Source organism: Cyprinus carpio, chromosome A22 (assembly GCF_018340385.1).
Source record: "Cyprinus carpio isolate SPL01 chromosome A22, ASM1834038v1, whole genome shotgun sequence".
NCBI classification, from domain to species: domain Eukaryota; kingdom Metazoa; phylum Chordata; class Actinopteri; order Cypriniformes; family Cyprinidae; genus Cyprinus; species Cyprinus carpio.
In genome coordinates, this window is record NC_056593.1 from 87,024 (window position 1) to 109,755 (window position 22,732).

At 37.7% G+C, this 22,732-nt stretch overlaps 1 pseudogene; it reads left to right on the forward strand.

The window, feature by feature from the left end:
* The first annotated feature begins 7,778 nt into the window (after positions 1-7,778).
* LOC109048403 lies at positions 7,779-21,642 on the forward strand (annotated as a pseudogene).
* The last annotated feature ends 1,090 nt before the right edge of the window (positions 21,643-22,732 follow it).

A 22,732-nucleotide genomic window follows, 5' to 3' on the forward strand; every position in this document is an offset into this window, starting at 1 on the left:
ATTCTACCCCTAATAAATTACATCATGTAGCCCCACCCATCCTAATTCCTACCCATTCTACCCCTAATAAATAATTATATGGAGAAGTATTATCCCATAAATATTAATAATACTATAAAAACCTTAAGATAAAAACCAACACTTATTATTGACAAACAATACTCGTCCCATAACGTTTAAAAGAGACTCACTATCTGTGGTTTCAAACGTTAAAAAGACCAAATATATTGGGTGACCCTCCCCCCCCCCCCCCCTCCCCCCGTGAAGTACGTGGGCCTAGCCCGGGGGGGGCAGGCCTTGAGCTACCGAGCGGCAAGGGAGGAGCGGGCCAGAAGGAGTATTGAAGGACTGTGCATTACCAGAGCTGGACTGAGCTTCAGCTCTTGGATTTTTTCTAATCATAACCCTAACCCTAACTCTTACTTGTGTGGTGTGTGGTAAGTGTTACAATTTATGTTCACTATAAAATAGCATGCATTTAATCTTCAGTGATGTTTTAACAGTTCTAGGAAAGCTGAGAGAGTCACTTTAAAAAATCTTATTGCACGCAAAAAAATTCATTTGATTCACATTTATAATTAGAATTTTGTGATAATATAAGTGAAAAAAAAAGAAAAAAAACAAACAAAACTTTTGCTGGCATTGTGACAGAGCATGTCACAAATGTCTTTCTTATTGAAAATGTCTTTCGTTACTGCATGTTAATCGAATGCAATTGTCATGTGCATCTTTTCAGTAAAGCCGGTCATGTGATCAGTAGTAAATCTCCATCACCTGCTTTCAGATGAAGCAGCATTTACTACACAGAGCCATAGTTCTCTGGCAAGGTATGCAAAACCGAGTTCATTATCGCGTGATTATAAAATCGAAGAAATTGTTCTGTGATTATGAAAGCTGTTTGTGTAGCTTGTCAGTGAACTGTGGCTGTGTGGTTAATGCTGCTCCATCTAAAAGCAGGTAAAAATACCACTTTTTACAACATGTTTTTACTCCAAACTCACATCATAACTTCAAGTGTTTGAAGTAAATCCTTCTGTGAGGTGATGTGGCTTCTTACACAGAATAAGGCACGCAACACATTTCAGAGTATTCTAAGCAGTGATAAAGGCTATGTCAATTAGCATTGCATTGTAATATACTTTATTATAATAAACATTATAATAAGTAACTCAGATAAACCATATATTGTCATAGTCATGTGTTTATTAGTCATGTTGAATCAATGAAAGCAGTTAAATCTTCTGTTTATTCAGCACGAGAGCACCCTCTGGCTTTCGGATGGAGATTTACTACTGATCACAGAACCGCGCTTCAATGAAAGATACGCATGACAATCACAGTTTTTGCCTAATCATAACTGCGGTTTAATTTTGATTAATTATGCAGCCCTTTTGCAAATTATTTCCAAAATATTCTCATACAATCTTCACACCCACTACAAAGATCATGATTGTGATGCATAAAAAAAAAAATGTTTTGCCCACCCCTAGTGTCAAATTCTTCTTACTTCTGAATTATATAGAAACTGTTACTTCATTTTCTCTGGCCTGTTTGGGCTGACATGTTCCAACAGTTCCTCAATATATGATTTAAACATTTTTAGAGGTGTTGCACTCAGTAATTTTACTCATTAAAACATTTTATTTTTGCCAAAAAAAAGACTATACATTTGAAAAATATACTTTTTCTGTTTAACTCGTCATAAAACAGTGGGTCTCGTCAATAAAACACGTGTAATAATAACAGTTGTGGTTTATGTCGACAGTTTTATTTACATATCACAGGGTAGAGCGACACATATATAAAACAATATCTCACACAAAACAAAAAACAACAGCTCATATCAAAAATAATTTTTACAAAGAGATAACAAACAAAAAATACGAAGACGACTGACACATTAGCTACTGTAATAACTTTACTGAGTGCATCTTTAAGTTACACTATGAATGTGTGTAAATGTGTAATTATTCTTCTGCTGTTGAGTTGGAAACACTTACAGAATGTTTGCATGGGATGCCAATGGCTGGAGAGCACAGGACGGCATACATTGGCAATGTTCTGTTTAATGGGAGGGGCAAAAAAAAGACAATAAAATTAACAGAAAATAGAAACACTTTACAATAAGGTCCCATTGCTCACTGTGTGTTCATGTTAGTTCACAGTGCATTAACTAATGTTAACAGATGTGTTTTTAAAAATTTGTTAATTCTGAAATTAACTTTGAGACCAATAAATGCTGTGCAGTACTGTTAAATGTTAGTTTGTTACTGATGTAATTAACTAATCTTAGAAAATATCAAGTGTTTCCCACAAAAAAAATGTTATGATTAAATCATTACTCACCATTCAAATTACAATGATTGTAGTTTAAAATATTCAAATCTCTTTTCACAAAAAAAAAAAAAAAAAAAAAAAGAAAAAACAGGTTAGTACCAAATATATAATGTGGCATGTGTACTGGCCTTCCCAAAATGCATTATCTTGCTCTAGTTTGCCATCCCCAAAATTCAAATGATAAATACCCAGTCCAAGTGTAAAATTCTTAAATTTAATCAAAATGCAAAATACTAATACTAGTTTATCCCGAACTGAGTATACAAATGCCCTAATCACAAAAGACCCATCTGTCCTCCAAGATGGACAAATAGTCCCAAAAATATTACAGATGCATTCTCATGACATCTATTAGAAACACTCAGTCTTCATGCTTCAGCCACAACACTTCTATCTTAACATTTAACTCTTGCATGTGAATTGTCCTATGTTAAACACTTGAAGAAAGCATTCAGAGAGCCAGAGAAGGTCTGCAAGATCGATTCCAAATGCTAATAACTACATATTTTTAAAAGAAATGTTACCTGGCCAGTTCAGGTGTTTTCCACCACTGAATCCAAGCAATCAATGCATGAATAGCATGCCTGTGTACCAGTTGCTGAAGTTGCTGAATAAAAACACCTGCTAAATGAATAAAGATAAATGCTAATGTAAAGTTTTTTATAATGTTCTTTATAATGACCAAACAAAGGAATGATTAAATAATTAAATAACACTAAGTAAAGAACAATTGAATCAACAGCTCCTACAATATTCTTTCAAATATGGGTGTCAGAGACAGAGTAGATTACAGCAAATGTCTGTCTGATATCAAAGCTTTCAAGTTGACACCACAATAATGCTTGAGACCTATGCTGACAAATGGCAAAGCCCCAATGACATAGCTGACCAACCAGCTATATTTGTGTAAAGTCCTAATATGACCACCCTTAGGGAAAAGATGCCTTAGAATTTTATTGACCACATGTTCCCATCTTATAGGGTGTCAACATCTTAGAATTTATTCCACAGCCTCCTGCCATCTTCTTGGAAAGCCGAATGCATTGCATTGTCCTTGAATGGAAAAGCAAAAGGGCAAGGACACAATCCAAAGTCAGGCACACAGCAATCAGGGTTGCTTTTATGATGCATTCATGCATTAGTGCTTTCATTACTGCTCAGAACCATAGCACACCATAAGACTCACTGATCATGGATTTAGTCATCCAGTGATCATACATTTATCCCATGTACTAACCTTACTCTCACTTAGAACAAAACTGGCCAATTTGAATCTCACAATAGAACAAAACCCACCAATATTTAAATCACTTAATTGCATTTACATGCTCAGATATGCCTAAGTCACTGCAGCACTGATATATGTGCTAGTGAAGGATAACTTGTATCACTGTTATATATTGTCATACTGTCTAGTCATTAGATAAGACATTATAGACCTAAAAGTATGACTTTCTGTAAAGCTGCTTTGAAACCATGTGCATTGTGAAAAGTGCAAAAAATACAGTTGCACAGTTAATTGACAGTTAATTGACAGTAATATGGACTACGATTCTGCGATCAACAAAATGTCACAAATTAACAGAGACCTGAAGCCCAACAGACTAGCACAGCCATTAGAAGAGTGTAAAACTGAAATAACAAGCTGGAAATGAACAGAGATAGGAGAAGATAAATAAAACGCATGGCCATAAACAAAGCTAGCATCTAGTCCAAATAAGAACCGGATGAAATCAGATGCTTTAATGTGTTTAACTGCTAAATATATCATTTACAATACACACCCAATAATCACCTGATAAAAAAGACTAAAAGAGAAAGATAAATGACTAATTTCTCCAAACACATCTCATTCCTTTTCATAGGTTTGTCTACACAGCAACACAGTGTTATTCTGCCAGATTGCAGCTGGCCTTCAGCATGAGTGTCACCATATGCTTAAGCTCACAGAATGACAACTGCTGTGCCCAAATTTGCTGCTTTGTCACATGAAAAGCTTCCAAGGCTTCTGGGAACAGTATCCCAGTGACATTTGAGAGCTTCTCCACAGCTAAACTGGGCTCTCCTGTAGTGCCAAGGCACTTGAAGAAGACTGTGCCCAACATAAGACTCAAACATGTCTGAACTCCAGTAACTGATACCCTTCACATAACAACCCTTTCTCAAGGTTAAGGCACTTGATCACAAGTCATGCCCATAAATACATCAAGTATAATTTTAATCACAGTATTCATGGCTTACTTTCAAATATTCATTTAATTCATCAAGGTGTCAATTCACATCATCTTAGCCAACCACTGCAATCCAATTCACTGCTATTATCTCAACATACTATCTGTTCCTCAAGATGCTCTCTAACACAGTATTTCCTATAAACAAAACCAAAAAAAAAAAAAAACTAATTAAGGCTGGACAGTTAATTACAATTAGTACTAACATTTCTTTGGTCAGTGCCATGATATTGATGAACGTAACAATCAGTTCCAAAAATTCCTGTTGAAACGGAGCAAGGAATACATGACCAAATACAGTGAGTGTGTTCTGCTGAGTGTACATTATTCTGTCTATATAAGACGCTGCTTCAGGCTCCTTTAAGGACTGACTGGAACTCAAAGGTGGGTGAGTAGAAGCATCATTATGCCAGTTACGTCATATTTAGAGGGAAAGAAAGTATTTTATGCATTTTAGAGTGGAACTATAATCTCACTGACTGACACATGGAATAATGTAGTTCTCTAGCATTTTCTCAAGACTTTAGTTACATTATGGACACTGTATCGTCACATGCTTTGAATCTTACTAATGAAAATCTGACTGAATTACTGGGAGTAAGCACATATTCGCTGCATGGAATTGACAGATATATTTGCCTTTCTCTTACATCTCCTAACCTCAACAGACACACCAGACACATTCTCTCTGGAACACGACAGCAGTATTATGCTGTGTGATTGGCATAGCCATAACATAAACATATTAAGATTGTTGTAATTGTTGAGTTGTGTAGAGATATCTTTAGATGCATCTACTAGCTCTAGACCGACAGGTCGTCTCAAGCCTGATGAAAACATAACTACAGCAGGTATTAGACCTGCTTTAGGATACAAGAATACACAGAAGTCCAGAAACGGGGCTCATGTGGATGTTTGAATCTTGGAGACAATGGATGCCGTCATTGGATGAGCCAGCTATTGGACGTCCTGAATATATTTAGAGGCTACCCCAAGAAAGAAAGTATAAATCTTCTTTTTTTCCGGGAAGTCTGAAATGATAGAAGCAATTGTTCAAGAAACGTGCTTGTGGAATATACGTAGTGCTCTATCTGTCTGAATAAATCTTTTCACCTGTATCTACCAAAGATGAGACTATACAATTAAGAATCAAACTTTAAGAGACGACTCTCAAGCAGACGAAAGAATAGCCAGAGGGCTTGCTCTACTGTCATGACCGCGTACTACACAGCACAGACTAATATGGTTGTTGGTCATTACAATGAACATGTGAAATCAACATTACAAAAAACAAATAAAAACAATTTTTTTCAAACTTAAACAACCAATACATACAACTACATAGAAGCAGTAATATGACTATTTTTTTTAATTGACCCAACCCATACATACGTTACAGACAAACACACTTCGGCACACTAGGGTGTTACACACACACATATATATATAATAGCCAAGAAAGCCCACAAATAGAAAACCAATAAATCTTAATATAGAGATAGACAGATAAATAGATAGATAATGTCTATTTTGGTATATCAATTCTGAATGGCCCATATATAGCCAAGAAAGCGCACAAAGAGCAGTCCCTAAATTGAAAAGTTGTCAATCAGTGAATCTCTCTTCATGGCACAATTAATCTCCTTTGCACATCGTGTGTACACATTGTTCACTATAATGAGAGGATTTGCGAGCTTCCAGAACTCAGTACTGAAGAAAAACTCCAGTGTTTTAAGCAGTGAGTGAATTCTGACTAAATGAAATGCCTCTGATTGACCGATGCGTTCCAGAAATCAACAGATATGTCTGTGATTGGCTACAGTGTTCAACGATGCAAAAACAGAGTGCAAACACAAATAGACACTGGATTCTGCTATGTTTATTTTGTTATTAATGTTAAGTTTGCCATTTCCCACTTTCTTCTTCCCTGAGTCTTGAACTTTGTTGCATACCTTTATTTTATAATTCAAGTTTATTTGTAAATCGTTGCAAAGCAGCTTTACAGAAAATTAATTTTCTACAATATATTTAGTAGTAGCTTATCAGTGGTGACTGTCAGTTAATGTACATATTGCAGAAATGTATGGAAAAATAAATTAAAGACATAATCAAACAGACGATGAACACTATTACCAGCAATTATTATATGATGCAATCAAACTTATAGCAAAATTTGGTAGTTCTGTATGTTGTTTCAGGGTTAGCATCATCGGAGGTCCTCTGAGGGGTTGGCATAATCTCTTCTCAGGTGTTCTGGAACCAGACTGGAGCTTGTGTAAATCCTAGTTACCACGGGGCAAAACAGAGAAGCAGAAACAGAGAAACAAACAGAGACATTATTACCATAGCTGCTGGTCCAACCAAGTAAAAATAATTAGTTCAACCCAAGCTAAAGAATAATAATGCACATTTCATCCACTATAACTGCAGTACATGGTTATGAGATGCATTATTTGAATGCTTGGCCAAAGAGATGTGTTTTTAATCTGGATTTAAACAGAGAGAGTGTGTCTGAACCCTGAACATTATCTGGAAGGCAATTCCAGAGTTTGGGAGCCAAATGCGAAAAAGCTCTACCTCCTTTAGTGGACTTTGCTATCCTAGGCACTACCAAAAGTCCAGCATTTTGTGACCTTGGGGAGCATGATGGATTGTAGCGTGGTAGAAGACTAGTTAGGTACACAGGAGCTAAACCATTAAGGCCCTTATAAATAAGTAATAATATCTTGTAACTGATACAGAACATAATAGGTAGCCAGTGCAAAGACTGTAAAATTGGGGTAATATGATCATATTTTCTTGACCTGGTAAGGACTCTAGCTGCTGCATTTTGGACTTCCTATAGCTTGTTTATTGAAGATGCAGGACAACCACCTAGCAGTGCATTACAATAGTCCAGTCTAGAGGTCATGAATGCATGAACTAGCTTTTCTGTATCAGAAACAGGTAACGTGTTTTGTAGCTTGGCAATGTTTCTAAGATTGAAGAACACTGTTTTTGTAAAAGGGGAAATATGATTTTCAAAAGACATATTGCTGTCTAATATAACACCCAGATTTTTGAGTGTAGAGGAAGTAACAGTACATTTTATACATATATACATTTTCCTTAAATCATCTTGGTGACCCATTTTGTAAGTCTCAGTTTGAAAACCACTGCTCTATAGTACCAGAGTGAAGGACCCTCACCACATTCTCTTCTTATTTGTCACAGTAAACTACGATCATGGGAGATGGTGAAATGGAGTGTTTCGGCCCGGCGGCCGTTTACCTCCGGAAGCCAGAAAGAAGAGAATCGAGGCTCAGAACACCCCCTTTGATGCCAAAACGGCGTTCTTTGTGGCAGAGCCAGAAGAGATGTACCTGAAGGTGAACAACGTGATGTGCCACGTGAATCAAACATTTAAATTTTTAGTAAATGTCTCACTTTTTAGACACTCACGGTAAAAGAAGCTGAAATCTTCCCCATGAATCCTCCCAAGTTTGACAAAATTGAGGACATGGCCATGATGACCCACCTCAATGAACCTGCTGTGCTGTACAACCTCAAAGAGCGTTACGCAGCAGGGATGATCTAACGTAAGTCTAAGTAAATCATGTTTTTATTCCTGTATGGGGTGGCATCATTGTAAAACTGGACTATCTATATCCTTTTCAGACCTACTCTGGCTTGTCTCTGCGTCACTGTCAATCCATACAAAATGGCTCCAAGTGTACGACTCAGGTGTTGTGACTGGATACAGAGGCAAAAAGAGGATTGAAGCCCCACCTCACATCTTCTCCATCTCTGACAACGCCTACCAGTTCATGCTCACTGGTAAGTGGGGATATACATTTTTAATCCAATTTGCAAACCAATAAAAAAAGAATGTGATTGTCTTAGAAGTGTGCCTATATTGTGTTAAACATAAGCCTGCATATATTTTGATAAATTTACAATTTAAAAAAAATAAAAAAAAAAATAAGATAGATTAAGTGGTTTACCATAAAATAACACTATGAACTTATTTCAGACAGGGAGAATCAATCTATCCTGATTACGTAAGTAGTCTATGATCATTAAAAGGTTTTTGTAAAGGAACTTAAATTATTGAATGTGTTTCCATGCACTTATTCAACCATTTTAGCAGAAAGCAGCACTCTGAAACATGTTAAAGTGAAGGCTGTTTAATCAATTGAGAGAAAGCAGCTTTAAAACCTGTCTATATCGCTGGAGAGTGCGGCTTACATGAACATGTGAATGCATAAGCGTCATTCTAATAGGCATGTGCTGGGAAAAAAATAGGATAACTAAAGTAAAAAATAAAAATGTGTGGAAAGAAAGCTGTGTATTTACGGTGTTGCTTGTATACAAGGATTAGACAATCCCTTACCAAAAAGTAGTATACTTCAAGTTTATTTTATTAAGTATACTTAAGTATAGTTCAAGTATATTTAGACTTTTTGTAAGTACAAGTCAAGTATACTTAAATGTCATTTTAAGTATATTTCTGAGAAGTACATAAAGCCCATTTCTGAGAAGTACATAAAAAGTAAACTAAAAGCATACTTTCCTATTTTTTTGTTTAAAAGAAGTATACTAATAGCACACTTGAATAAACTTTTTTTTCGTAAGGGATGCCACTAAAACCATGCATGTACATATGAATGCCGGTTTCATATCAGATTAATCAGATTTCTGGTGTGAATGAAAATGCAGTGCCTGATGATTAAAGAAGCACTTACATAAATGTTAACATATCAAACAACTAATTTTTAATATTCTAAAATATGTTCTTTTCCATCTTTTCCACTCAGTGGAGAATCTGTTGCAGGAAAGACAGTCAGCACCAAACGTGTGATACAGTACTTTGCAACAATCGCTGTGTCTGGAGCAAGGAAAGCAGAACCTGTCCCCGGCAAAATGCAGGTGACTACACTAAATCAAACATCATCCAAAGCACAGTGACAGAATTATTCTACATGATGAAATTACTTAAATACTCACCAGGGGTCGCTAGAAGATCAAATCATTGCAGCCAACCCTCTGCTGGAGGCTTATGGAAATGCCAAGACTGTAAGGAATGACAACTCCTCTCGTTTTGTAAGTTGCTGAGGTCAAATGAAATGCATTATACAAATTCAGTTCAAATTTCAAATATGGGAAATTCTAAGCTGTTCTGAATATTTCCTCTTTGTAGGGTAAATTCATCAGGATCCACTTTGCGACCACTGGAAAACTGGCCTCAGCTGATATTGAAACTTGTGAGTCAATCTTGTTTTAAGCCAGATATTTTTATTTGGAGGCTAAGATGTGAGTTAAACAATTGAAGTCAATGTCTTTTTTCTTAATTTATTTCATGGAAAGATCTGCTGGAAAAGTCGAGAGTAACATTCCAGCTGTCTGCTGAGAGAAGTTACCACATCTTCTACCAGCTCATGACTGGACACAAGCCAGAGCTGCTCGGTGAGAAATCTACAGGATTGTGTGTTTCAGTTATTACCTAGTTTGAGAGCACTGTTAACATGCTGCACATAAACTTTTTATAGAGGCCCTGCTCATCACCACCAACCCATATGACTATCCAATGATCAGCCAGGGTGAAATAACTGTCAAAAGTATCAATGATGTGGAGGAGTTCATTGCCACAGATGTATGTGGACAACTTCATTATTATTAATAGTAGTACTATTTCCAGATTCTATTAAATATATCTGAGCTAATGTACATCAGGAAAACACTAGCATGGACTGAACACTGCATGACACATACAGTACAGACCAAAAGTTTGGAAACATTACTATTTTTAATGTTTTTGAAAGAAGTTTCTTCTGCTCATCAAGCCTGCATTTATTTGATCAAAAATACAGAAAGAAAATGTAATATTGTGATATATTATTACAATTTAAAATAATTGTTTTTAAATTTATTATACTTTAAATTATCATTTATTTCTGTGATGCAAAGCTGAATTTTTAGGATCATTATCACATGATCCTTTAGAAATCATTCTAATATGATGATTCATTATCAAAGTTGGAAACAGTTCTGCTGCTTAATATTTTTTCAGAACATGTGATACTTTCTTAGGATACTTTGATGAATAAAAAGTAAAAAAAAAAAAAAAAAAAAAAAAAGAAGCTATGTTTTTTTACAATATAAATATTTTGTTATAACATATACACTACTGGTCAGTAATTTGGGGTCAGTAAAATTTTTTTTTCTTTCTTTTTTTTTAAATAAAATCCATACTTTTATTCAGCAAGGATGTGTTAAATTGATAAAAAGTGATAGTAAAGAAAATATATTATTAGAATATATATTATTAGAATTTTTTTTTTATTTTGAATAAATGCAGTTCTTTTTAACCTTTTATTCATCAAATATATTAGACAGCAGAACTGTTTCCAACACTCATAATAAATCAGAATATTAGAATGATTTCTAAATGATCATGTGATAGACTGGATGTTACATGTGACACTGAAGGCTGGAGTAATGATGCTGAAAATTCAGCTTTGCATCACAGGAATAATTTTTTTTTTTAAAGTATATTCAAATAGAAAACTATTATTTTAAGTTGTAATAATATTTCACAATATTACTTGTTTTTTCTGTATTTTTGATCAAATAAATGCAGGCTTGATGAGCAAAAGAAACTTCTTTAAAAACATTAAAAATAGTAATGTTTCCAAACTTTTGGTCTGTACTGTAATATAAAATACCCTTCTTCCTTTTTTGAATCTGTAATAAATAATGTGATTTATTTGTGAAAATAGACTGCCATTGATATTTTGGGCTTCACTGCTGATGAGAAAATCAGCATTTACAAGCTGACAGGTGCTGTGATGCATCATGGGAACATGAAGTTCAAACAGAAGCAGAGAGAGGAGCAGGCCGAACCTGACGGCACTGAGGGTAAGACGTTCTATTAGCACATATTAGCATGCAAACATCGACTTCATTAGCAACAATGCATAAAACTGTTCTTCCTCAGTGGCTGATAAAATCGCTTACCTCATGGGCCTCAACTCCACTGACATGCTGAAAGCTCTGTGCTACCCCAGAGTGAAGGTCGGGAATGAGATGGTGACCAAAGGCCAGACAGTACCACAGGTGATAACTTTATCAACACAATAACTGACAAGTTATGGATAAAGTGAGAAATGTCTCAGACAATCTCAATCATCGTGAGAAGTGTAATAATATGATCTACAATGACCTTTGAATTTCTCAGGTGAACAACGCAGTCTCAGCTCTCTGCAAGTCTGTCTATGAGAAAATGTTCTTGTGGATGGTCGTTCGTATCAATGAGATGTTGGACACCAAGCAGCCTAGACAATTCTTCATCGGTGTGCTGGACATCGCTGGATTTGAGATCTTTGATGTGAGCATCAATCATTAATGTCTATAAGACATAAAAGATAACAGTCAGTTACAAGAACTTGGTTCTGTTTAATTATCAGTTCAACAGCTTGGAGCAGCTTTGCATCAACTTCACAAATGAGAAACTGCAACAGTTCTTCAATCACCACATGTTTGTTCTGGAGCAAGAGGAGTACAAGAAAGAAGGCATTGAGTGGGAGTTCATTGACTTTGGTATGGACTTGGCTGCCTGCATTGAGCTCATTGAAAAGGTAAGAGGACATTCAGTTAATTAAAATGACTATTCACATTGTGTCTGCACTTAAGTGAAAATATTTCTTCAACAGCCAATGGGTATCTTCTCCATCCTTGAAGAGGAGTGCATGTTCCCAAAGGCTACAGACACAAGCTTCAAAAACAAACTGCATGATCAGCATCTGGGCAAAAGTGCAGCTTTCCAGAAGCCCAAGCCTGCCAAAGGTAAGGCAGAGGCCCACTTCTCTCTAGTGCACTACGCCGGCACTGTGGACTACAACATTGTTGGCTGGTTGGACAAGAACAAAGATCCACTGAACGACTCTGTCGTGCAACTCTACCAAAAGTCATCGCTCAAACTGCTGGCCTTCCTGTATGCTGCTCATGCAGGAGCAGAAGGTATAAACATCTGCATTTCCTCAATTCCTTTGTGTTTTAATTATGTGCAAGACATTTTCTCATAATAATTTATTTAAAAAGTTTATAGGAATCAACAAGACATGAACAATAACTATTCATTTCATTGATATCAAACAGCTGAGGGTGGCGGTGGAAAGAAAGGAGGCAAGAAGAAGGGTGGTTCTTTCCAGACTGTGTCTGCACTTTTTAGGGTAAACAGATTCTCTCTTTTAATGAAGGATTTCCAGTTTCTCCATTAAACACTGGACTAATGGCATAAACATTTCCACAGGAGAACTTGGGTAAGCTGATGACTAACCTGAGGAGCACTCACCCTCACTTTGTGCGCTGCTTGATTCCTAATGAATCCAAGACTTGAAACTTGATCCCTGAAGACTCAAATGTATCACAGATTTGACAATATCTCTGGAACCTTAAGAACATTTGCATTTCAGGTCTGATGGAGAACTTCCTGGTTATCCACCAGCTCAGGTGTACTGGTGTGCTGGAGGGTATCAGAATCTGCAGGAAGGGTTTCCCCAGCAGAATCCTATATGGTGACTTCAAGCAGAGGTAAAGACACCTTTTTGCAACCTATGTAAATTAGAGATAATGCACCACCTAATCTTCACCATCTTATAAAGATGTTTTTGTGACTTCAAAAGAAAATGACCCTCCTCTAAATGTCATCTAGATACAAAGTATTAAATGCTAGCGTCATCCCTGAGGGACAGTTCATTGACAACAAAAAGGCCTCAGAGAAACTGCTGGGCTCTATTGATGTTGACCACAGCCAATACAAGTTTGGACACACAAAAGTAAGTTCCAAAACAAATCAACCTCAACTCTAGATGGAAAGGCTTCCAAAACACCACTAAGCATCCTTACATATTTGTACATTATTTTATTTGTACAGGTGTTCTTTAAAGCTGGTCTGTTGGGTACTCTTGAAGAGATGAGAGATGAGAAATTAGCAGAGCTGGTTACCATGACTCAGGCTCTTTGTCGTGGCTTCCTCATGAGAAGGGAGTTTTTAAAGATGATGGAGAGAAGGTGAGTAAATTTAACCCTAAATTTACATTATTTGATTTACAAGAAAATAAATAAAGTTGAAGATTTTGGTCAAACAAAAAACAAAAATTCCCTTCCACAGAGAGTCAATTTTTGCCATCCAATACAACATCCGCTCATTCATGAATGTCAAACATTGGCCATGGATGAAGCTCTACTTCAAGATCAAGCCTCTTCTAAAGAGTGCAGAGACTGAGAAAGAAATGGCAGCAATGAAAGAGAACTTTGAGAAGACGAAAGAAGATTTAACAAAGGCATTAGCTAAAAGAAGAAAAAAAAGGAGAAAATGGTATCACTTCTTCAGGAGAAAAACGACCTTCAACTGCAAGTAGCTGCTGTGAGTATTTCAGCTCTTATTGATCCTAATATGGATCCTACAGCTATGAAAATAAGTCATTAACTATATCCATGTCAATGAACAGGAATCTGAAAACCTCTCTGATGCTGAGGAGAGGTGTGAAGGACTCATCAAAAGCAAGATCCAGCTTGAGGCCAAACTCAAAGAGACAAGTGAGAGACTGGAGGATGAGGAGGAAATCAATGCTGAACTGACTGCCAAGAAGAGGAAACTGGAGGATGAATGCTCCGAGCTGAAGAAAGACATTGATGACCTGGAGCTCACCTTGGCAAAAGTGGAGAAGGAGAAACATGCAACAGAAAATAAGGTCAATATTCTTCTCACATCTTGTTCTCACTTCTGAGTTCAGGCTCCTGAGAATTAAACCAGTAAACGATGTATCCATGTAGGTGAAAAACCTGACAGAAGAGATGGCCTCTCAGGATGAGAGCATTGCAAAGCTGAGCAAAGAGAAGAAAGCCCTCCAAGAGGCACAACAGCAGACTCTTGATGACCTTCAGGCAGAGGAAGACAAAGTCAACACTCTGACTAAAGCGAAGACAAAGCTTGAGCAGCAAGTGGATGATGTTAGCAGTTCAGCATTAGAACAAGACCATGAATCAATGGGAAATTAATATTGTTGCCAATTAATATTTTAATTATACATTTTTTGTCACAATAGCTTGAGGGCTCATTGGAGCAAGAGAAGAAGCTCCGTATGGACCTTGAGAGAGCCAAGAGAAAGCTTGAGGGTGATCTGAAACTGGCCCAGGAGTCCATAATGGACCTGGAGAATGACAAGCAGCAATCCGATGAGAAGATAAAAAAGTGAGTAGACATCTGACTTTACACAATTATTCATTTGAACAAAAGTAATTATTTTGCACATTTTACAAAACACTACTTTAAAAACAGGAAGGACTTTGAGATAAGTCAGCTTGAACTCAGCACAGATTGTGAACAATAGCTGTGAAAACACCCACATTCCAAAGGTTGATGAATAGCTGTGACAAGATCAGCTAGAGATTATTAATTTTCTTTATTTACTTAGGCTCGTATTGAAGAGCTGGAAGAGGAAATTGAGGCAGAGCGAGCTGCTCGTGCTAAAGTGGAGAAGCAGAGAGCTGATCTTTCCAGGGAACTTGAAGAGATCAGCGAGAGGCTTGAGGAAGCTGGTGGTGCCACTGCTGCGCAGATTGAGATGAACAAAAAGTGTGAAGCCGAATTCCAGAAGTTGCGTTGCGTGTGATCTGGAAGAGTCTACCTTGCAGCATGAAGCTACAGCTGCAGCTCTCCGAAAGAAGCAGGCAGACAGTGTGGCTGAACTCGGAGAACAGATCGACAACCTCCAGCGGGTCAAGCAGAAGCTGGAGAAGGAGAAGAGTGAATACAAGATGGAGATTGATGACTTGACAAGCAACATGGAGGCTGTGGCTAAAGCAAAGGTATAATCTTGAGAAAACTTAAAAAGTAAAGATCTATTATTAGTTTTTCAAAACTACTTTAACTTTTCAAAAAGAATCTCAGTGAGTTTATATTTCTTAATTTATGTAGGCAAACCTTGAAAAGATGTGCCGTACATTAGAAGACCAAGCAAGTGAGCTAAAGTCAAAGAATGATGAGTTTGTACGCCAACTTAATGATTTAAATGCCCACAAGGCAAGGCTCCAAACTGAAAATGGTATGTAAATACTGAATATACCATACACACAATGCCACAGAACTGTGTAGAAACAAAAGTGATTCAAGCCCCCATTACTGACGTCATACAACTCTTTTATGACTATTTTATAAATTATACATTGTCTCATACTAGGTGAATTTGGCCGTCAACTGGAAGAGAAAGAAGCTCTGGTTTCTCAACTGACAAGAGGCAAACAGGCTTACACTCAACAGATTGAGGAACTCAAGAGACATATTGAAGAAGAGGTTAAGGTGTGTACCTACAAAAAAAAATCTGTTATCAAGTAATGTGTATAGCTACGACATAGCTGTGCACAATAGGAAAGGAAACATTTTCACTTCAATGCTTTTCACTTTTGACTTCAAGGCCAAGAATGCCCTGGCCCATGCGGTTCAGTCTGCCCGCCATGACTGTGACTTGCTCAGAGAGCAGTATGAGGAGGAGCAGGAGGCCAAAGCTGAACTCCAGCGTGGAATGTCTAAGGCCAACAGTGAGGTGGCTCAGTGGAGAACCAAATATGAGACTGATGCCATCCAACGCACTGAGGAGCTTGAGGAATCCAAGTAAATACAGCAAAGAAAAGAGTTTTCAGTACCCTACGTTTAATATCACAAATATTAGTAAGATTTCATCATTTCATAACACTTTCTTCAGGAAAAAGCTTGCCCAGCGTCTTCAGGATGCTGAAGAATCAATTGAGGCAGTGAACTCCAAATGTGCCTCTCTGGAAAAGACCAAACAGAGACTTCAGGGTGAAGTAGAGGACCTCATGATTGATGTGGAGAGGGCAAATGCATTGGCTGCCAACCTTGACAAGAAGCAGAGAAACTTTGATAAGGTAAGAAAGATGTGGATAACTTATAGACCTAAACCTTGAACCATGGACTTTGCTAATCAACAATGACTACATTTTTTCTTCAGGTCCTAGCAGACTGGAAACAGAAGTATGAGGAAAGCCAGGCTGAACTAGAAGGTGCTCAGAAAGAAGCTCGCTCTCTCAGTACTGAGCTGTTCAAAATGAAGAACTCCTATGAAGAAGCTCTTGACCACCTCGAGACCCTGAAGAGGGAGAACAAGAATCTGCAGCGTAATTTACACATTTATTTCTTCACTAAGGATATAAGAAAAGAGATGCATTAAAGCAAAGTTTACAATTCTTCTTTTTAAAACCCTTTAGATGAGATTTCTGACCTCACTGAGCAGCTTGGAGAGACTGGAAAGAGCATTCATGAGTTAGAGAAAGCCAAGAAGACAGTGGAGTCTGAGAAATCCGAGATCCAGACTGCACTTGAAGAAGCTGAAGTATTGTTACTTAAAACTGTCAAATCAATTAATTTCCTAACATGGTGAACATTACACCATTTTCCTGTCAGGTTGACAGAAATTTTAATATTACTACTATCCATTAGGGCACCCTGGAGCATGAAGAGTCCAAGATTCTTCGTGTGCAGCTGGAGCTGAACCAGGTGAAGAGTGAGATTGACAGGAAGTTGGCTGAGAAGGATGAGGAGATGGAACAGATCAAGAGGAACAGCCAAAGAGTGATCGATTCCATGCAGAGCACTCTGGACTCTGAGGTCAGGAGCAGAAATGATGCCCTGAGAGTCAAAAAGAAGATGGAGGGAGATCTGAATGAGATGGAGATCCAGCTGAGTCATGCCAACCGCCAGGCTGCTGAGGCCCAGAAACAGCTCAGGAATGTTCAAGGCCAACTCAAGGTATCTTTCTGTTAGGGATACCCCCATACCCATACTGGTTTCTGTACTCGTTCTCATACTCCTTAAAATACTCCGATATCACACAGCATGTAAAGGGTGATGTGTCCAGGCAAAGAAACACAGACAACAGAACAAACAGAAAGCAGAATGGCGTTATTACAAACTAAGAATGTCTATGAAGTACATGTATGTAATTAATATAATGTTAAACATTTGATTCACACCTGTATAGCTGAGGTGTGCAAGCCGATAAGCAAAACACGCCGAATGGATTCAGCGTGCAGCGGCACAGATGAACAACCTTGTCAAGCGAATATCCCTTTCTCACAGACATCACTGGAAAGTAGGGCTGTAAATCTTTGGGTAGACCACGAATCGATTTGATTCACGATTCATAGGTTTTTGATTCGATTCAAGAATGATTTTTGCTAATTAAGAACAATTCAATTCAATTCAATTCATAATTATATTCGATATGATTCGATTAACAATTTGATTCTGCATTCTGCAAGTGCATTCACAGGATGCTCCCCGGGCGCCGCAGCATAAATGATGCCCACTGCTCCGGGTGTGTGTTCACAGTGTGTGTGTGTTCACTGATGTGTGTGTGCACTTTGGATGGCTTAAATGCAAAGCACGAATTCTGAGTATGGGTCACCATACTTGGCTGTATATCATGTCACTTTCGTCACTTTCATGTAGAAATTTATGTCAGCCGCAAGATTTAAAAAAAAAGCTTTAAAAGTATTATGTATAGGCGAACATTTTGTCACACCAGGGGTGTAGCCATAATTTCAGAAGTGACAGAAATGTCCAATACAACAATTTTATGTAGGCCTATGAATGAATATATATATATATATATATATATATATATTTATATTTATTTTTATTTTTTTTTTTTTATTTTTTTTACTTTAGGATCTTACTTTGAATTTAAAAAGAGAAAAGTGAAAGTGACGTGACATTTTGCCAAGTATGGTGACCCATACTCGGAATTAGTGGGCAGCCATTTTTTTGCTGCCTCGCCAGGGGAGCAGTTGGGGGTTCAGTGCCTTGCTCAAGGGTACCTCAGTCGTGGTATTGAAGGCGGGGGAGAGCATTGTACATTCACTCCCCCCACCTACAATCCCTGCCGGTACGAGACTTGAACCCGAGTCCGACTCTCTAACCATTAGGCCACGACTTCCCCACAGCTTCTTTTGCTATAAGAAATCAAATACACTGCTGGACTAGGGCTGTGTATCGGCAAGAATCTGGCGATATGATACATATTACAAATCGTATCTATCTATCTATCTATCTATCTATAAATCTATATATATAGCTATATTATCCAGAACACAGTGGGATCTGCATTTGCATTAATCTGTCCCTATAACATTCAACCATACAGGACTAGACAAACACATTCAACGCTAAACATAAAAATAAATATACAAAACAATAGAATGTTTGCGGGAGCAGGCGGGACTAGACAAACCTTGCAGGAGCGGAACTGTTTAAGTTCAGAGGTAAGAAGACTTCTATATCAGAATCAGAATCAGAAAGAGCTTTATTGCCAAGTATGCTTGCGCATACAAGGAATTTGTTTTAGTGACATAAGCTTCCAGTACACAAAAGACACAACCAACAGACAGTCAAAAAATAAAAAAATAAAAACCCTTTGCAGATAAATAAGTGTATAAACAATTGTGCTATAAATGATAAGGGAATTGGATTGAGTAAGATGCAGGGACGTACTAGGATGAAGGGGTAACAAATAAATATAAGGATATTGCACATTTTTATTGTATAAGTGGGGAACATTAAACTGTTCATGAGGTAGATTGCCTGGGGGAAGAAACTGTTCTTGTGCCTGACTGTCCTGGTATTTGCGGCTCTGAAGCGCCGGAAGATGGCAAGAGTTCAAAGATGGGGTAACTTGGGTGTGAGGGATCCAGAGTGATTTTCTGAGCCCTTTTCCTCACTCTGGATGTAAAAAAATATAGTTCAGATAATCTGTTCAACGCTGTTACAAGATTTTTGTCTAACGAGTGGTACCCTGCATTATAACAGGAAAACTTCTTGTGATTAGAGTAATGAGCCACTGCAGTGGAGCAGTTCTAATGTGCACTTTGCTATTAAAATAAAGACAAAATAAGATAGAGCAATAAAATGAACAGTGAAACTAACAAAAGCTTGTACAATACATTTTAACAGGCATAACTACATGCGAAAGTAACTGAAGGAAATATCTGTTTGCTAAATCAAGCCAGCTAACATGATTCATGTTTTTTTTTTTTTTTTTTGATTACTGTATTCAAAATTTTTTAAATTACAAATGCTTTGAAAATACAGGAATCCGTATCGGCAAGTAATAAAAAAAGTATCAGTATTGACTCATTCTGGAAGAAGTGGTACCGGTGCATCCCTACTTTTTGTAGAATGTGGAATTGCAACACATATTAAATGTTTGATCATGTGAATATGATACATGAATTAAAGGGTTAGTTCACCCAAAAATGAAAATTGGCTTGTGTTTTACCCTCGAAGCATCCTAGATGTATATGACTTTCTCCTTTCAGACGAATCCAGTCTGAGTTATATTAAAAATTCTCCTGGCTATTTCAAGCTCTATCATTGCAGTCAGCGGGTGTTGCAGTTAGACACTCCACAAGTAGTCAAATAAAGCATGCGCTTCCATAATAAAACATGCTTCACACAGATCCGGATATAAATTTTTATAGATTTTGATATAAACCAAGAAGAGACTCTGACTCTGACTGGATTCGTCTGAAAGAGAAAAGTCATATACACCGAGGATGCTTCAAGGGTGAGTAAAACACAGTCTAATTTTCATTGTTGGATGAACTAACCCTTTAACTAAAGCATGACAACTAATAAATAAAAGAAAATTACCACAGGATGCCCAGCTGCACCTTGATGAAGCTGTCAGAGGACAGGAGGACATGAAGGAGCAGGTGGCCATGGTGGAGCGCAGGAATAACCTGATGCAAGCAGAGATTGAGGAGCTGAGAGCTGCACTGGAGCAAACAGAGAAAGGCCGCAAAGTGGCGGAGCAGGAGCTGGTGGATGCCAGCGAGCGTGTGGGACTGCTGCACTCACAAGTACAGAAAAACTATACTTGGAGCAAATTCAGGTTACATCATAACAGAGTTTTAGTTAAATGTACACTAAACTACCTGCTTAAATCCCACAGAATACAAGTCTTATTAACACCAAGAAGAAGCTTGAGGCTGATCTGGTCCAGGTTCAAGGTGAGGTAGATGATGCAGTCCAGGAGGCCAGAAACGCAGAGGAGAAGGCCAAGAAGGCCATCACTGATGTGAGCGCTTACATTCTGTTGCTCTATTCTAAATTAAACAGTTATTTGACTTTGTTTAGCTGCATGTGGTAACAAAGGGATCCTTCATGGAAGGCATTGTAGTCTATACTGATTAGTTCACTTGAATTGGCTTATATATCAGGCTGCCATGATGGCTGAGGAGCTGAAGAAGGAGCAGGACACCAGTGCTCATCTGGAGAGGATGAAGAAGAACCTGGAGGTGACTGTCAAAGACCTGCAGCACCGTCTCGATGAGGCTGAGAGTCTGGCCATGAAGGGTGGAAAGAAACAGCTCCAGAAACTGGAGTCCAGGGTAAATTACAAGCTAAATACTGTCTTATGTGAACTGGCTATGGCAGAGATTTGGCAGCTGACAAAAATAACTCTACTGAAGGTGCGTGAGTTGGAGGCTGAAGTTGAAGCTGAACAGAGACGTGGTGGAGATGCTGTGAAAGGAGTGCGCAAATATGAAAGGAGAGTGAAGGAGCTCACCTACCAGGTACAACTACACTGGATTTAGACATTTACATTTCATTATAATATACATAGTTTAACTAAGACCATGAACAATACTTACACCCAAAGACTGAGGAAGACAAGAAGAATGTGACTCGACTGCAGGATCTGGTAGACAAGCTGCAGCTGAAAGTGAAGGCCTACAAGCGCCAGGCTGAAGAAGCTGTAAGTCTAATGTCAAATGTCTTAAGTGTGAAGTTTTGACATTTTCTATTCAATACATTCAGTGCCATGAATGCAATTCTCTGAAAGGGGTTGGATATCTTGTGTCATCCTAACAGGAGGAGCAGGCCAACACTCACCTGTCCAGGTACAGGAAGGTGCAGCATGAGCTGGAGGAGGCTCAGGAGCGAGCTGACATCGCTGAGTCCCAGGTCAACAAGCTGAGAGCCAAGAGCCGCGAGGCTGGGAAGGTACTGTAAAGCTCTTTGCAAAGGGGTGGGAGGGTATTCTTAATATGCATATATATATATGCATATTAAGAACACCCTCCATATACACAAATACAACATCCAAAACATCAAAAACACCAACCCCACCACCGCTCGTACCGCCGCCGCGGCGTCTGCAAAGTGCACTTGCAGCTTTTGACCGCTGAGTGGCGCTGTAATCACAAGTTTTCAAACAAGCGCATCAAAGCACATTTTCGCAAATAGACGTCAGTTTTGCATCACTGATGTGTTACATTTGACGGCTGCAGTCAGGGAAAATGAAAGAAAAAACACTATAGTTAAAATATTTAAATATTCACAGATGAAAGTTTGGTAATTATGAAGTTATGTGCATTTCTTAGAACGAATTCAAGCAGGATACATGTCAAGCCTGTGCCTGAGCTTATATTTTCTCTAAGCTACAAAAGTATTACACCATATTTTAGATTTGACACATTTAATAGGTGTGCAGTATTATTTATATAATATGAATTGTGTTATATTATGCAAAAAAAATTGTGGTTTACTTTGCATCAGAGCATTAAAAGTGGTAGCCTATTTTAGTGAGCTTGGCTACATGGATTTATATGCAAAATGTCAATATTCTCATATATTAGGCCTATATTTTAATTTATATTTTAAAATTCCTTTAATAAAACAACATGCATTTTTGTTATTCGTTCCTTTATTTTAGTAAAACGTGAGGCACTGTATAATTTTGTTCCCATTATTTAGGCCTAATTAAAACAAGAAACGAATAAATTAAACCTGCACGATTTAGCTAAATCATTGGAAGTCTAAAGAATGGACGGATTAATAAAACGTTCTCATTTTTAAACTCAAGTTCTCTCATTATAATCAACAAAATACACACGATGTAAATAAGAGCTTCATTTATTGATAACTTCAGTGATTTTAAAGGGAGCCTTCTTTACTTGCTTTCATATAATTTAATTAAAAAAATAAAATTGCAGCCGCATTTAAATGCAGGTGTGTAAATTTGTCTGCATGCAAGATTTGCGCGGCGCGAGTGATGCTGAGTGCACGCGCAGCATTTATTCTTATTTGTTTTATCTTCATT